Source organism: Dendrobates tinctorius, unplaced genomic scaffold (assembly GCF_039654945.1).
Source record: "Dendrobates tinctorius isolate UK_male_01 unplaced genomic scaffold, ASM3965494v1 ptg000035l, whole genome shotgun sequence".
In the NCBI taxonomy this organism is placed as follows: domain Eukaryota; kingdom Metazoa; phylum Chordata; class Amphibia; order Anura; family Dendrobatidae; genus Dendrobates; species Dendrobates tinctorius.
Genome location: NW_027361703.1, coordinates 57,957,501 through 57,976,663, shown reverse-complemented (window position 1 = coordinate 57,976,663; position 19,163 = coordinate 57,957,501).

Here is a 19,163-nt window from a genome sequence, read left to right as displayed (position 1 = left end):
ATCTATTCTTTGGTTTGTGTTATAAAACCTGTCATAGGGCTCCATTATATGTCCATTTTGCAAGCCCGCGAGAAAATCTCGCCATACGGATGCCATACGGATGCTTACATGCGCAAAATACGCGACCACACCTTGATTACAGATGACATACGGAGCACTGTTTAGGGGCCATTCATCCGTATTACGCATGTAAAATACTGACCCTATTTTGCGTCGGTTAGGCTAGTTTCACACTAGCGTTTATGAGCGCAGCGACGGCCTGCGCACGGCTGCCGCTAAGCCCCGCCCCCTGCCGCGCCCCGCCGGTAGCTCCGCCCACCGGCGCATGACGCTGCATGCGCCCTGCGTCCCCTATCTTTATCACAGGGGGCGCAGGCCATGCACAGTATGCGTTTGGCGGCGCATGCGTCCTTTTGACGGTGCACCGACCTGCGCCAAACGCAACCTGCTGCAGTTTGGTTGCGTCGGCGCACCGTCAAAAAGGTACATGTGCCTCCAAACGCATACTGTGCACGGCCTGCGCTCCCTGTGATAAAGATAGGGGATGCAGAGCGCATGCAGCGTCATGCGCCGGTGGGCGGAGCTACCTGCGGGGGCGCGGCATGGGGCGGGGCTTAGCGGCGGCCGTGCGCAGGCCGTCGCTGCGCTCATAAACGCTAGTGTGAAACTAGCCTTAGTGTGACCCCCGGCCTTAAGATCAGACGCCATGTTGCGTTTGGAGAGCCCCTGATGTGCCTAAACAGTGGAAACCCCCCAATTCTAACTCCAACCCTAACCACAACACACCCCCAACCATAACCTTAACCACAAACCTAACCCTAACTTTAGCCCTGACCCCCAACCCTAATCCCAACCCTAACCATAACCCTAATTGGAAAATGGAAATAAATACATTTTTTATTTTATTATTTTTCCCTAACTAAGTGGGTGATAAAGGTGGGGTTTATTTACTATTTATAGCGGATTTTTATGTTTGGCAGCTGTCACACACTAAAAGACACTTTTTTTGCAAAAATAGTTTTTGCATCACATTTTGAGAGCTATAATTTTTCCATATTTTGGCCCACAGAGTCGTGAGGTCTTGTTTATTGTGGGATGAGTTGACGTTTTTATTTGTACCATTTTCGGGCACATGACATTTTTTGACGGCTTTTTATTCTGATTTTTTGGAGACAGAATGAACAAAAACCAGCAATTCATGAATTTCTTTTGGGGGGGCATTTACACTGTTCCACGTGTGGTAAAATTGAAAAAGCAGTTTTATTATTCTGGTCAGTACAATTACAGCGATACCTTGTTTATATCTTATGTTTTGGCGCTTTTTATACAATAAAAACAATTTTATATAAAAAATAATTATTTTTGCATCGCTTTATTCTGAGAGCTCTAACTTTTTTTTTTTCCCGGTGATGGAGCTATATGGCTTCTTGTTTTTTGCGGGACAAGATGACGTTTTCAGCTTGACCAAGTTTATTTATATCCGACTTTTTGATAGCATGTTATTCCACTTTTTGTTCGGCGATATGATGGTAAAGCATTGTTTTTTGGCTTTTTTCAATTGGTTTTCACTAAAGGGGTTAACTAGTGGGACAGTTTTATAGATCAGGTCGTTACAGATGCGGCGCTACTAAATATGTGTACTTTTATTGCTTAGATTTAAAAAAAAAATTCAAATATTTATTGCTGGAATAAATATTGTTTTATTATTATTATTTTTAAATATTTTTACAATTTTAATTTTTTTTTATTTAATTCTTAGTTTCGTACTTTGTCACACTATGGGACACTCATTCCGGGAAGGCTGTTTGCTTCTATAGCATGCAGATCTGCATGCTATAGAAGCTGTCAGCGCTGCAGCTTCAATACACTGATCTGAGAGACTTCCTGGTCATCACTGAGCATGATAGGAAGTCTCTCAGGCCTGGAGACCCGGATGTCGCCATGATGACATCGGGTCTCCATGGCAGCGATCGGGACCCTGCGTCATGCCGCGGGGTCTCTGATCCAAAGTCAGAGGGGCTGTCACAGCTCACAACCCCCTCTGCCTGCTCACGGAACTCTGTGATCAAGTCTTATAACTTTTACATGTTAAAGGTAAAAGTTATAAGACTATCTCCAAGCAGCTTGATGATCCTGTGACTACAGTTGCACATATTATTCAGAAATTTAAAATCCATGGGACTATAGCCAACTTCCCTGGACATGGCCGCAGAAGGAAAATTGATGACAAATCAAAGAGACGAACATTATGAATGGTAACAAAAGAGACCAATAAACTTCTAAACAGATTAAAGGTGAACTTCATGCTCAAGGAACATCAGTGTCAGATCGCACCATCCGTCGTTGCATGAGCAAAAGTGGACTTCATGGGAGATGACCAAGGAGGACACCATTGTTGAAAAAGTTGAAAAAAATCATAAAACAGCCAGACTGGAATTTGTCAAACTACGTGTTGACAAGCCACAAAGCTTCTGTGAGAATGTCTTATGGACAGATGAGACAAAAATTTAACTTTTTGGCAAGGCACATCAGCTCTATGTTCACAGATGGAAAAATGAAGCACATCAAGAAAAGAACATTGTCTCTACTGTGAAACATGGAGGAGGCTCTGTTATTTTCTGGGGCTGCTTTGCTGCATCTGGCACATGGTGTCTAGAATCTGTGCAGGGTACAATGAAATCTCAAGACTATCAAGGGATTCTAGAGAGAAATGTGCTGCCCAGTGTCAGAAAGCTTGGTCTCAATCGCAGGTCATGGGTCTTGCAACAGGATAATGACCCAAAATAAACATCTAAAAACACCCAAGAATGGCTAAGAGGAAAACATTGGAGTAATCTAAAGTGGCCTTCTATGAGCCCTGACCTAAATCCTATTAAGCATTTTTGGAAAGAGCTGAAACATGGAAAAGGCAACCATCAGACGCGAGACAAATGAAGCAGTGGTCCGATTATCCACCACCCTCGGATCCTTCAAATGGAACCTGAAAACCCATCTTTTCAGGAAAGCTTACAGCCTGCAATAACCATTCTGCCGCCTCACCACCGCCTGAGCTGCCGCCTCATTACCACCAGAGCTGCTGTACCCCCGACCTTCTGTCTCTTCCCACTATCCCGTAGAATGTAAGTCCGCAAGGACAGGGTCCTCTCCCCTCTGTTCCAGTCTGTCATTGTAAATTTGTTTACTGTTAACGATATCTATAACTTTGTATGTAACCCCACTTCTCATGTATAGCACCATGGAATTAATGGCGCTATATAAATAAATAATAATAATAATACAGTTTGCTCTTGAGGGTTGGGCCAAAATACCTGTCGTGAGGTGCTGGATTCTCATTAACAATTATAGGATTCGTTTGATTGCAGTGATTGCCTCAAAAGGTTGTGCAACAAAATATTAACCCCTTTCTGCCATCTGACGTACTATCCCATCCACGGTACCCGGGCCTGTATGACCAGGGACGGGATAGTACGTCATAGCGATCAGCAGCGCCCCCAGTTTTCACAGCTGAAACCCGGCACTGTGTCAGGGGCGGTCATGGACCGCCCCGGCACATTAACCCCTGGCACACTGCGATCAAACATGATCGCAGTGTACCGGGGAATTAGGGAAGAATTGTGCAGGGAGGGGGCTCCCTGCTTGCTTCCCTGAGACTCTTGGAGCAGCGCAATGTGCTGTGCTGCTCCGAGGGTCTCCTCCCTGCACGCCCCCGGATTCAATATGGCCACGAGGGCCTGCAGGGAGGCGGCTTCCTCAGTGCCTGAGAAAGCCTATGCAGCGTCTGTCAGATCGCTGATCTGACAGAGTGCAGTGCAAACTGTCAGATCAGCAATCTGACACTTAATTGTAATGTCCCACATTGGGACAATATAATAAAGTGAAAAAAAAAATAAGTGTAAAAATAATTTATAAAAAATCCCTAAACTAAAAAAAATTCCAAAATTCTTTTTTTGTAAATAAAAAAATAAACAATAAAAATACACATATAGAATCGCCGCATCCTTAATGACCCACCCTATAAAACTGTCCCACTAATTAACCCCTTTAGTGAACCCCTTCAAAAAAAAAACTAGGCAAAAAACAATGCTTTATCATCATACCACCGAACAAAAAGTGCAATAACACGAGCTCAAAAAGACAGGTATAAAAAAATTAAAAAGTTATAGCTCACAGAATAAAACGATGCAAAAATAAGTATTTTTTACATAAAATTGTTTTTATTGTATAAAAGCGCTAAAACATAAATGAGGTATCACTGTAATCGTACTGACCCAAAGAATAAAACGGCTTTATCAATTTTACCACAAGCAAAACTGTGTAAATGCCCCCCCAAAAGAAATTCATGAAATGCAGGTTTTTGTTCATTCTGCGTCCCAAAAATCGGAATAAAAAGCGATCAAAAAAGTCACGTGCCCGAAAATGATACCAATAAAAATGTCAACTCATCTCGCAAAAAATAAGACATCACATGACTATGTGGGTCAAAATATGTAAAACTTATAGCTCTCAAAATGTGGTGATGCAAAAACTGTTTTTACAATAAAAAGCTTCTTTTAGCGAATTGCTGCTGCCAAACATAAAAACCGGCCATAATTAGTAAATCCAACCCCCCCATTATCTCCCCCTTAGTTAGGGAAAAATAATAACATTAAAAAATGTATTTATTTCCATTTTTCGGTTAGGGTTGTGTTGGGGTTAGGGTTGAAGTTAGAATTGGGAGATTTCCACTGTTTGGGCACATCAGGGGCTCTCCAAATGCAACATGGCATCTGATCTCAATTCCAGCCAATTCTGCGTTGAAAAAGTCAACCGGTGCTCCCTCCCTTCCAAGCTCTGCCATGTGCCCAAACAGTGTTTTTTTTCCCCACATATGGGGTATCAGCCTACTCAGGACAAATTGCACAACAACTTTTGGGGTCCAATTTCTACTGTTACCCTTGGGAAAATAAAAAATTAGGGGCAAAAAATATCTTTTTTTGGAAAAAAATAATTATTTTATTTTTATGGCTCTACATTATAAGTTTCTGTGAAGCACTTGGGGATTCAAAGTGCTCACCACACATCTAGATAAGTTCCTTGGGGGGTCTAGCTTCCAAAATGGGGTCATTTGTGTGGGTTTTTCACAGTTTAGGCACAACAAGGGCTCTCCAAATGCAACATGACACCCTCAGACCATTCCATCAAAGTCTGCATTCCAAAACATCACTACTTCCCTTCCGAGCCCCGACATGTGCTAATACAGTAGTTTTCTCCCACATATGGGGTATCAGCGTACTCAGGACAAATTGGACAACAACTTTTGGGGTCCAATTCCTCCTGTTACCCTTGGTAAAATAAAAAAAATGGGGACTAAAAGATCATGTTTGTGGAAAGAATATGATTTTTAAATTGTACAGCTGTACATTAGAAACTTATGTGAAGCCCATGGGGATTTAAAGTTCTCGCCACATATCTAGATAAGTTCCTTGGGGGGTCTAGTTTCCATAATGGTGTCATTTGTGGGGGGGGGGGTTTCCACTGTTTAGGCATATCAGGGGCTCTCCAAATGCAACATGGCATCCGATCTCAATTCCAGCCAAAAAAGTCAAATGGCGCTGCTTCCCTTCCGAGTTCTGCATGCGCCCAAATAGTGGTTTACCCCCAGATATGGGGTATCAGAATACTCAGGACAAATCACACAATAACTTTTGCAGTCCATTTTCTCCTGTTACCCTTGGTAAAATAAAAAAAATTGGACCTGAAATAATTTTTTTGTGAAAATGTTCATTTTTTTTAAACATTCCAAAAATTCCTGTGAAGCACCTGAAGGGTTAATAAACTTCTTGATTGTGGTTTTGAGCACCTTGTGGGGTGCAGTTTTTAGAAAATACCCAAAAGTGACACCATTCTATCATATAGACCCCTCAAAGTGACTTCAAATGTGATGTGGTCCATAAAAATAAAATGGTGTTCTAAAAATAAGAAATCGCTGGTCAACTTTTAACCGTTATAACTTCCATACAAAAAAAAATTTGGTTCCAAAATTGTGCTGATGTAAAGTAAACATGTGGGAATTGTTACTTATTAAGTTTTTTGTGTGCCATATCTCTGTGATTTAAGGCCATAAAAAAGTTGGAAAATTGCGAAATTTTCAAAATTTTCGCCAAATTTCCATTTTTTTCACAAATAAATGCAAGTTATATGAATTAAATTTTACCACTTGCATGAAGTACAATATGTCACGAGAAAAACAATGTCAGAATCACCAGGATCCATGGAAGCGTTCCAGAGTTATTACCTCATAAAGGGACAGTGGTCAGAATTGTAAAAATTAGCCCGGTCATGAACGTGCAAACCACCCTTGAGGGTAAAGGGGTTAAGTTAAGGGTACCATCATTTCTGTACAGGCCTATTCCATGAGTTTTATTTTTCTTTAAAATTCTATGAAAGCATGGTTGAAAAGTAATGTCTCACTTTCATTTGTTCATTTTCATAGATTTTTTATTTATTACTTTTGTAAGATTCAAGTTATTCCTGTGACCATTGTGGTTTTTATCTGTCATTAAATGTGTATTACGTGTCAAAAATGCAGAAGGAAAAAATATTAATCTACATTGCTATTCTTTAGATTTCAATTAATTTACTAGATATATAGTTCATACTGTAAGTTCAGTATAACATATCTGCTTCTGGAAAATAAAGCTGGTTACCTATTATTTTAGGCATTGTTCACACTACCATCAAAGGTTCAACTGGTGTATTTGTCTTTGTCTTCTGATTGAAATCCTGGGTTTGCCGATCTACCTAATGGACATTACCTTGTCTACTGTATGGTACTGCAATGCTGCTCACAAGATTTGTGCCTCCAACAGCAACCATAAAACGTGAACCTCTGCATTGTGCAGAAGATGCTAACGTCAACTTTCATTCCTGATGCCTATTTTATATATGTTGTACCTATTCTTTTAGTAAATAGCCATTTATTTTTGTATTCTTGAGTGACTCCTTTCTTATGTGATTACTGGGCCCTCGTTTGTTATGACATCCAGCAATATGTGGTTAGTCACTGGTGCCTAGCGTTTCAGGGTTACACCTTGACTGATGTGACGACTCTTCTGTAGGAAGAAGGACTGGACCACGGGTACCTGTTCTGTGCCGGGTCCGGAACTGTTGGGGCTGTCTCCTCTGTTGTCCGGGGAAAAGCTAATGAGACTGGACAAATCTAAACATCGGAGAGTAGGGGGTGTGGCTAAGCGGCTGCAGCCACAGCGTGCGCGGAAGTCCATAGTTTTGGCGGGAAGAGACAGCGCGCGGCAGGCAAAAATGAGTGCTCTGGCCCTCGAGCCCTGTCAGAGACCATATCCGCGCCAGCAGATCACTATGGCGTCTAGCAGCGTCCGCTGGAAGAGACGTGCAGGACTCCCTTTGGTCACCCTGAAGCGAGGTGCCAAACGCTCTGGTCTCATGAGTACAGTGCACGCATCACCTCAAAAAGACTGGTGTGGGACTGTAAGCTGTGCCTTGATTCCCCCGTTTATGTCCACCAGTCTATGTTGAACCTGGAGAGTGTTGAGACCTGTACCCACTTGGCTGCATTAGTAAATGGACCAAATGCTCAGCAAAAGGTACGGGAAGCCAACCGCTGCCGCCAGAAGACAAATCCTCATTACCCAAAGGACTTCATCGGATTAGCATCGCGCCCGCTGTTGTGAGCGCCATCATTGGTTCAGCAACATCCACGACCCAAGAACTGACCTACACGATAAGTCAACCAAGAGAACTTCTGTTGTCATAGTTACTGTTATTTGCCCCCATCATATACCCCGCGTTTAATCACCTTTTCCCTCCTTAAAATTGTTTTATCTCCCTGCGTGGTGTATTCCCCTGTTAATTAAATCCTTAACCCTTGCATTGCCTCTGCTGCCTCACTGCATCCCGCAACTTGCTCACACTTCCATTCATACAACCCAAAAATATACTGATGGGGAATCTAGATTATAAACCCCTATGGGGTCACTGATGTCTGTAGAGCGCTGCAGAAAATAATGGTGTTATATAAGCGAGTAAATAAACCTTCTGCTCTACTAGTGAGCAAAAAACAATGATAATTTTGTACCTTCTTTGTAAATGTATACATTGGACATAAATTACAGTCCTTTGTCCATATCATATATTTTCTTTTAGCAATATTAATCGTAACTTTACTTTTTTACTTTACATGCAGACAAAAGTATATTTTTATATAATTTGATTACTATGGAAACAGTAATAAAATTGTAACCTGTTAATTGGATAATGATATGTGCTATTAACAATGTAAATGATCATTTTCTTCATATTTTATTTTTAATTTGATATGGGAACCCTCTTTCCTTCAGCTACAACCCTTTATCGATGTCAGGTATGTTAATTACTGGCTTTACCACCACTTTACTATAAATTTACATTACAATTACACACAATGATTGCCAAGTGTATTTCAGTTGTTCTTCTAAGCTCCCATTTTTGGGTTTGCTGTCATCTAGTAGGAACACACATAGTTAATTATTGTGACATGTGTTTCGGATGCATGCTAAAGTGCCAAGTATCTTGGTATCTAAGCAACCACAGCATCTCTTTATTTGTCTTTTTTCCTCAGGAGCGGAGGATTTAAGAATGAGAGCTCGTAAGTCTCTGCTCAGTCAGGCTGCAATGCTGATATTCTGGCTGGCTGACTGGAATTTGTTTTGTTCATCATGCCCATGTCAAACAGTTCTGTGCACCAACACGACGTGCGTTATCATTGACGTCTATTGAGTAAGCTGGATAAGGTGTATTTGTGTAATGGTTAATAGATATGTGTGCGTTTTGTTGCGTTGAGTAGACACTTTATTTAGCACTGTATTATTTATACACTAGCTGAAGAGCCCGGCGCTGCCTGGGCATAGTAACTAACTACGGTTAGTTATAACAAATTATAATGACTATATCTATATATAAATAAAGCTGAGTGTATAGCCCTGCCCACTCCGCATAGCCACATCATCCTGTCAGCCAGAGCTACCGGAATGCTACCCCTAATATCCCACATCATTCCGTCAGCCAGAGCCACCGGACTACTACCACTAATATCTCACATCATCCCGTCACAGCCGCCGGACAACTACCCCTAATATCCCACATCCCGTCAGCCAGAGTTACCGGACTACTACCCCTAACATCCCACATCATCCCGACAGCCAGAGCCACCGGGCTACTACCCCTAATATCCCACATCATCCCATCAGCCAGAGCCACCAGACTACTACCACTAATATCCCACATCATCCCGACAGCCAGAGCCACCAGGCTAATACCCCTAATATCACACATCATCCCATCAGCCAGAGCCACCAGACTACTACCACTAATATCCCACATCATCCCATCAGAGCCACTGGACTACTACCACTAATATTCTACATCATCCCGTCAGCAAGAGCCATCGGACTACTACCCCTAATATCCCACATCATCCTGTCAGAGCCACCGGACTACTACCCCTAATATCCCACATCATTCCGTCAGCCAGAGCCACTGGACTACTACCCCTAATATCCCACATCATCCCGTCAGCCAGAGCCACCGCACTACTACCACTAATATCCCACATTATTCCGTCACAGCCACCGGAGTACTACCCCTAATATCCCACATCATCCCGTCGGCTAGAGGCACCAGACTACTACCACAGTATTCCACTTCATCCTGTCAGAGCCACCGGACTACTACCCCTAATATCTCACATCATCCCATCAGAGCCACCGGACTACTACCCCTAATATCTCACATCATCCCATCAGAGCCACCGGACTACTACCCCTAATATCCCACACCATCCCGTCAGCCAGAGCCCCTGGACCACTAACACTAATATCCCACATCATCCCGTCAGAGCCACCAGACTACTACTCCTAATATCCCACATCATCCCATCAGAGGCACCGGAATACTACCCCTAATATCCCACATCATCCCTTCAACCAGAGCCACCAGACTACTACCACTAATATTCCACATCATCCCGTCAGACAGAGCTACCGAACTGCTACCAGTAATATCCCACATCATCCTGTCAGAGCCACCGGATTACTACCCCTAATATCCCACATCATCCTGTCAGACTGGGGTCAGAACCAGAGCGCTGAGTGGAATTGCCCTAACTTCCATACCGGGGATCCCTTTAAGAGAGCCTGGGGTCAGAACCAGAGCGCTGAGTGGATTTACCCTGACTTCCATACCAATGATCACTTTAATAGAATTCTGGGGTCAGAATCAGAGCGCTGAGGGATTTTCCCTAATTTCCATACCGGAGATCCCTTTAAGAGAGCCTGGGGTCAGAACCAGAATGCTGAGTGGAATTGCCCTAACTTCCATACCGGGGATTCCTTTAAGAGAGGCCTGGGGTCAGATCCAGAGCGCTGAATGGATTTGCCCTAACTTCCATACCGGGGATCCCTTTAAGAGGGAAGATGTGCCTATGGGACTTTGGGATGGAGGATGTGTGATGGGTATATGGGCACTGGACTATGGGATGGAGGATGTGTGATGGGTATATGGGCACCGGAGGGGGTGATTCATTTCTGTCATGTGCTCTCTGTTCCTTTCTGGGGGCAGACAATGGCTGGGAACTTATGTTCCCGGAGATGCAAGATTTCTCCCACCCAGTCAGTGTCTGCTGAGGTGTTGTGGAGTGAGAAAACTGTTGCTCATAGCAACCAATCACAGCTCAGCTTCTTTTAAACAGCTCTGGTGAAATGAAAGTAACTTAGTGATTGGGTGGGGCTATGTGGAGTGGGTGTGGCTGATACACCCATACACTCAGTTTTATATATATAGATAGGCTTTGGGCATTTTCCCTTCAAGGCTGTGTCCTTTCCAAAATGATTCTTTAAGTGATGGGACTCCAAAGTCCAAACATTACATTTGGTGGGAAATAATGTGGGTTGTGCCTTTCAGGTGGGCAGGGCTGGCATTGGGGCAGAAACTGGCAAATTGCCCAGGGACCCCACTCCCTGCGCACCTCCAGCATCTACAGCAGAAATTATATCGATAATAGGTCTGCTATTTTCAATGTAATTTCAAATGTTGAGCCTGCTTAGGGACCTTTGGTGACATCACAGTCATGTGACCATTATGTCACCTCAGGTCCTGGACTGTACCATGCAGGAGTGTAGAAGAACTGAAGAAGAGAAGACTGGTAAATATTCTATAGTGTGTGCGTGTGTACAGTATATGTATGTGCTGCTTGTGTGCATGTATCTGTGTGTGCCTGTACTAAAATTAAAAGCAAAGCCACAAAAAGAAAAATTTAAATTCCCCAATAAATTCAAGAAGCAACACAGCAAAAAAGGGAAACAGTGTTTTCCTGCCCAGGTCACAGAACTAATGCACGATCAGCAGCAAATCCATATATTAAAGATGGCGGCAACACAGGTGCAAAATATCCTGATGAAACAACCACTCACAATGTACCAATTCATGGAGGGGGTGAGTGATTGTGTCATCAGTGTTTTGCGCCTATGTTGTCTCCATCTTTATTAAGTGGGCTTGCTGCATTAATTAATGTATGTGCCTATGCATGCGTGTCTCTGTATGTATATGCATACATGTCTGTATATAGAATCATAGAATGGTAGAGTTGGAAGGGACCTCCTGGGCCATCTGGTCCAACCCCCTGCTCAAAGCAGGATTCGCTAAATCATCCCAGTCAGATGTCTGTCCAGCCTCTGTTTGATATATGTGCCTGTGCATACATGTCTCTGTATTTTTGTGCATTCATGTATCAGTATGTATGTGTCTGTACATGCATGTCTTAGTATGTACATGCATCTATCTGGAAGCGTATATCTGAATATAGGTGCTCTGAGTAAGCCTGTATCTGTATGGAAGTGCTCTGAATACATGTATTTTTATGTGCGGGCCTGTATGTATATGAAATGTATATACATGCGTCTGTATGTAGGTACTTTGTGTATGCATGCATTTGTATGTTCTCTGTATATATACACATTTGTATGCATGTGCTCTCTGTATACATATATGTGAGTGTATGTGCACAAGGTATGTATGTTTGTGTGTGTGCTATTTGTATATACATATGTACTGTATGTGTAACAAGCAGTTTTCACCAACACATCACCTGGTGTAAACTGCAGATATTTATGGGGACAGATTGATCTATTCGTGATTATTCTGAGCCCATCATTCTTCGTCAACCTGTGTAAAGAGGCCAGTTAACACAGCACCATTTGGTATCTACTTAACACAGTCCCGCCATAGAATATGCCTGCAGCTGTTGCATACTCCAACTTTTTTCCTCTAAAAGTCAGTCAAGGTGTATCCCTATAGATGTGCATTAAGGCCTCTTAATTAAAGAAACACTGGGTTTGGTGTAGTAGTAAGTTGGAACACACTTCCAAGGTAAGAGGAGGGGGTTCAGGTAAAAAAGAAATGGATGCCGTTAATCAGGAATCCACATGTCGCAGTGTGAACCTTAGGATGTTGAAAATGTGTTGAGCAAGATTGGACTAAGCATTCTCATGATAAGGAAGGAATTGCAGACATGTCAGAGAAACATTATTGCTATGCTGGTAATGTAAATTGAATGGTGGCAAGATCTGTGCCTCTTCAAGTGGAGACGAGTCGCCGTGTACAGGTGGAGGATAGCATGGAGTGTGGGCTTGTTACACCACAATAGTGGCTTTATACGTATTTCTGTGGCTGTGGCATGGCAATATCCATCTCCCCGCTCTATGACATCACTGTGTGCATTATGTCTTCATTTTCCTCGCACAGTGATATTACATAATTTTCATTGTACTGTAAAATGGCCTTGTACATTAACCCCATACTGTGACATTTCTTTGTGTTCTGTTCCTCGCCTTGATATAATGGGGTGCTTTACCATTATACTGTGACTTCCCTGTGTTGCATTAGACGCTGTTCACATTGCTGCCTGAGTCTCTGCTGACGGCCTCAGTACATTTTATTGAAATCAATGATTAAATCAATGATTCAATAATAGGTTTCAAAAGTGTCTGAATGACTATACAAAGAAGTAAATACACTAAATGATCCGATGACTTTGGGCTATAGATCCTGCTACTTATTTCCACAATGGGGTTAATATGATCGTATCATAAAATCTCATAGTTGAATCTATAAAATGTTAAAAATATGCTTCACATGCCATCATTAATACAGAAGTCCCTGACGGGAACCTGAAAGGATAGATAATCACTAGTAGTCTTTGATCCCCTATGCCTTACACCATAATTAAATACAGGAAAGATGGGAAATTATCGAGCAGGTTTTGATTATAAATGGCAATAATTTTCATCTGATTATTTCAGTCCAGAGGGAATTCAGTAAGATTTTCAAAGTTTGAAATATAGTACAATGTCCTAATGAAATACCTTCAAAGAATCACGTTCCCATGTGGGAATGTCTTCTCATTAAATTAATTAATATTATATCTAAATATTTGATATTCAGATAAAAATACCAGAGAAGCAGTTAGATCCCACTGTGACTATGGGTGGGCAGTAGTGGACATTATTATTATGTTATAGTCACAACGGCCTGGTTTTTATATTCAGATGTTAGAGATTTGACCTTTTTCCACTCTTCTCTTGAGGAAATAAAGCTTTTTAGATTGGGAAACACTGTTTTTGTGGTAATGTGACCAATAATCAATGTTTTATAATCCCATGCATCTAAATAGGTTCACAATTAATATGACAATAGGGAAAATGACCATCAACATCTAGGATTCTAGGGACGTGTAATTAAATACTGAGCTACCTAGAGCTAGACTAAAGCAGGATCACCATTTAATGAACACAATGCCATATACTGTATTACTGAAACTGCATCATTGGACTAACAGCAGTATTAAGCGAACACTTGTGGGCCGATTCATCAAAGCTTTTATTCTTCATGGCACTTTGGATCTGCTTCACCCTATGAGTGGAGCTGGAGAAGAACATGCCAGGGTACCAGTCTGATTCATGAAAAGCAGCGGTGTTTTTTAGGCTAATCAAGTTCCTGAGTAGAGTAGCATTTCTGGCACGCCGAACTGATGCAAATACCGCCCAGAAGAAGCACCAAACCATGCGCCTCTTCATGAATTTGATGTCTCTTCTACTCTAACATGCACTACACCAGTCTTGATGAATCGCCCCCTAGATTTCTAGGGAAGTTACAGTATATGACATTTGATTACTTGAGTCCGGTTTGGTTACCTGGACTATTGCTCTGCAGATTAAGAAAGGAAACTCATCAATAACATTGCTGCATAGTCCTGGTAGCTTCCAATGCACTAATTTATACAAAAGAGTTGAAATATGTAACAAGAATAATTAGAAGCAAGTACAATAATGTTATGGATAAATTATGGATTGGTTCAGGCCTGCAAGGATTTATAATCTAGGAAAAGAGACAGGTGAATGATAGCTGTAAAGTGGCACTGGCCTATTGTACGCTGTACCCTTCTATAAAGAGTATGGTTTTCAGGTGGCTTCTGAAGGTTTGGATCGTTGGAGGGAGTCTGATGTGTTGAGGAAAAGGGATCTGGAGTATGAGTAGTTACAAGTGACAAGGTGCATTTACACTGCACGATTATCATGAGCAAGAATTCTAGAATAATTGTTCAGTGTAAACAGGCTGCCATGACACATCCCCTTTAAGAAACAGCCTGGTATCGAGTATCCCCACTGCCCTGGCGGACGATCAACCTCCACAGTGCCACTCACACAGTGTGATGCCTCCATGATGTTACCTTACCCAGAATCGGCTGTAAAAAAAATCCTAAATACTCCTTTAGCCCTGTTTCCACGATGCGCAAAGCAAACCTGCTTTATTCTCTTTAAGTCACAGCAGGTGCCTTCTAGAGATGTCATTAGATTAGATCTTTTGTACCAAGCCTTTGCAGAAAGCATGCAAAGGCTGGATGGTGGAGTAATATTAGTCTTAAAGCTGATGGCTTCCTGCTCCACCATTGGATTCAGCTTCTTAAGATTGAATATACAGTTTAAACCAGGGCATATCGGCAACCTCCAGGGACAGGTTCCAAATCCCGGGATGTTCTTCTGAATTTGGGACAGTTGAGAGGTATGTAGTTAGATTATAGAGACATATTAAACTTCTGCACCTTTTGAAAAAAAAAGTAATTATAACATTCCTCTTTCTTAAGTCTTCGATTAGTTAGTTGGTTTCCAGTTTACCTAGGGATTTTGTAATACTTTTATTTGTACATTGAAACCTTTTTCGTTAGAGCAGTAAAAGTAAAAGCTGACTGCTGAGTCTTTTTCCTTTAAACAGACTGACTCAATGTGATTGTAGAATTTCACATTATGGGACGCCGCTAACACCACAGGATGTTTTAAAGATAGGTACAAATCATGTATTTAGCAGGTCCAAGAAACTGTCATCTATGCTACCTAAAGCACTTTTCTTTTTACACCAGTGTAGTAGTCTTTAATTATCACACAGACAGCCACAGAATGTCTGGCTTGGAAACCAGGTCTTGTGTGACATGTCACGAATATGTAACAACTTGCAGCATAGCATAAAGAAATACACCAACAAATGGCTTCTTAAGTCTTAGTTTTTTTTTGTAAATACCGATAGGCGCACTGCAGATAATTTGTTTATTTAGGAAATATTGGCTGCTCTTTCCTTCACACCGCAGTGCACAGAATCATATTCACCTACAAGATTTTATCTTATTCCAATACATATTTTGAGTTTTGAAATTTGTTATCTGTAGTATACGAAATGCTCAAAAGGCAGGTTTAAGTTTCTCTGTCTGATTCATTTATATTCATATATTTCAACCTGACTGGTTATATGCAGACTAAAAAGTTTTCTCTGTTTTACTTGATGATGTCCCTATAAACTCTAATATACAACATGTGCCTTTTTGAAAAGTGCATTGACTATGCGCCTCTGTACAGTATGTACACCATACAAAAGAATTCATTTGCAGACTAACTCACACCTGTTTGCATACATTTTCAGTTAGCTAGCATACACAGTTCAAATGTGCATTCCAAATAATGACCCAACATAACATGACCATTGCCTAACATTCAGAACTGCATATATCACAGTATTTTCATGGTATTCTTCTGGATTTTTAGGTTTGAGTGCACTGAGACAGTATAAAAGCATACTTAGGACTCAGTAATGTAGTGGACTTCTAATGTGATAAGCTTAAAAGGGTTGGCCCACCATAGCACGCTATCACCTAAGTATCAGATTGCTGGAGATTCCAACCACTGGGATCCCCCCCGGATCTCGAGATTAGAGCTATTGAGACCCTGTTTGAATGGGATCAAATCCAGATAGAAATCTGTAATAACTAATGCAAGAGCATCTGAAGCAATAATAGTATATGGGGGAGGGTTAGGAAAACTCCCGAAGTCTCAGTTTAATTTTCAGTAGTATACCTAATCTAATATTAACCTCTCATGATCTGATAGATTAGACCAGAGAGTGTCTAAGGGTACCGTTACATTTAGCGATGCATCAGCGGTTCCGACCACGATACGACCCGGTCAGGATCGCTGGTGCATCGCTAAATGGTTGCTAGTGAGCTGCCAAACAGGCAGATCTCGCCAGCGACATAGCAGCGATCGGCGGTCGTTACTTACCTGTCAGTCGAGGTGATGAAGACGTGCTCCCGCCCGCGTCCATGCATTGCTCGTCGGCGCCAGCAGGAAGCCCAGCAGGAAGTGGCTGACGAGAAACGGTCCAGGACGTTGTCACGCGATCAGCGATATCCAGCGGTGGGCCGGTCAGAGGTAAGTATCACACATATTCTTCTGCATATTAAATTAGAAAATGGTAGCACACCAAATATGAAATAGGAATAGCAAAATGGCTTTAGTAATACATTTCATAATGGCTCTTATAAGGCATATCAAATATGAAATAAGTGAAATATGAATAGCATAATGGCTTTTGTAATCTAGAAAAACATATGAGATACTTAGCACAAAATTTGGCCAAAAGATGTCAGCCCATTCACCAGCGACAAGGTGATCTCAGATTGAATTGGTCCCTATACTGACTGCCTGGTGTGAACTGACCTCTGGCTAGTAACATGATAAAGCCTGTATATATAGGACGATACCATTTTCTAATTTAATATGTAAGTTGCCTTTTGGTATGCACCTATTCAGACTAGTTCTAGATGTGCCGTCAGTTTTTTCTATAACTAATATCGCTTCTGCGTCACAAAATCGGTGACTCTTTAGCAATATCGCTAGCGATCTCGCTGTGTGTAACGGGGGCTTAACACCCATCTTATCAATCAGGTCTTTCATTTACCTAAAGTTGGTCAGATAATATATTATTATTGGTGCATTCTGATGATTTGGGTAGAATTCAGTAGCAGTCTGTCTGTGGTGAATGGCAGACTATCCAGCCATGTATGTAATGGGAGAGATAGGGAATAGGTTGTTTGGATTTTAATGCATCCAATAATGCTGTTTTATTTTCCCCAAGATACGATTTATAGGTGTCATTAATCTCATTTACTTCCAACCTTCAACTAATGGCCACGATGTTTGAAAAGTGCAGAAGCATTGCGGTTTTGCCGTGGTAAAAACCCTCCATACTGTATATAGTGGCCTCAACGCGTGAAGGCAGCTGTAGTGCTGACTTTTTGTGACAAGTTGGATAGGTACGGATTCAGTTCTATGAGAGCAGTGTACAGAATTATAGACTTTCAATCGAGTTTATATAGTGCAAACTCAAGCAGAAATTTTGCGCTTCTACCTGCTGAGCAGTGCGCTCCAGAATGGCCTTTTTAGGGATAAGTGTTGGCTTCTCTTTGAGTACGACAATGTATTAGGTGTTTCTAGAAGTATTTTTATGAGCGTACCCAATATGCAAAAAATGGTATAAGACACAAGATCAAAAGATCATAAGTCTCAAAACTTAAGAAATTATTTAAAAATACATACATAAAGAATTAACCTGTATATAAGTGGAAAAGAAATAAAGGCAACTCGATCACATTTTTGGCACCCGAACGATGTAACATGTGAAACCAGAGTTGGGTCATGAGTGGCTGCCTGATCTTTAGCATTCCTTTGCTTTGGAAATACACAATTTTTCATTCTCTGTCGGGAACAGGCACTTTACAATCTATTGATTCTAGTTCCACTTTGGTCTATATATGCTGTATGTTTATATACATTCTGTGCCTGTATTTGGCTACGTGCATATATACATTGATATATTTATACTGACTAGGGTGTACTGTGATTGGGCTGCCTCTCTTTATTTTCCCATTTATGTGAAGCTTCATTTTCTATAAATGTATTTTTAAAAAATTTTCAATAAAGATTATTTTTTATGTTAATAATTTTTTTTTCAACAATAAATTTTTTATTAATGAAGTTTACAATTAAAGCAGGGAAAAATAATCTCGGTACGAGCATATAATCAAAAAAATACACATATAGGGAATACAGACAATGTACAAGGCAACAAGGTTCGGTGGCAAAACAACATAAAAAGGGAGGAAGCCCGAGGGAGGAGGGTATTGTATATCCATGTCCAGTAAGGAGACTCAACCAGAATCAGGGGAACCAGGAGCATTTAAGTGGAATACAGGATTGGCAAAGGGGGTATGATTAGCATATTCTGCCCAAGGGAACCACACTTTTTCAAATATGCTGACTTTATCTGTAAGAATGGCTGATAACTTTTCATTTATCATGTACCAAGAAAGGTGCCTCTTAACATCAGACAAATCAAGGCTTGATTTTTTCCAAGCGAAAGCTATGGTTTGTTTGGCTGCCAGAAATATAAATTTGAAGAGGGCTTTAGTTTATGTTAATAATTTTGAATTTTATCCTATTCATATGATATCGACCTTATATCTTACACCATTCTTTGCATATGGGGTACGCTAGTATTTACGGGTGTTATTATAGATATTACTTCCTAGAAGTTTAGTGATATGAAAGTACTTCACAAGATTACAGGATCATCACAGATCTCCCCTAATACGGAATCTTCATGCTCCTAACATAAATACACATGTAGTAATTCTTAACTTGCAGATGGCACACTACTTTACTAACATAGCCATGTAACACATAATCTGACAAATTAAGTGTAAACTTTCCTTAATGAACTTTTTGGGAGAC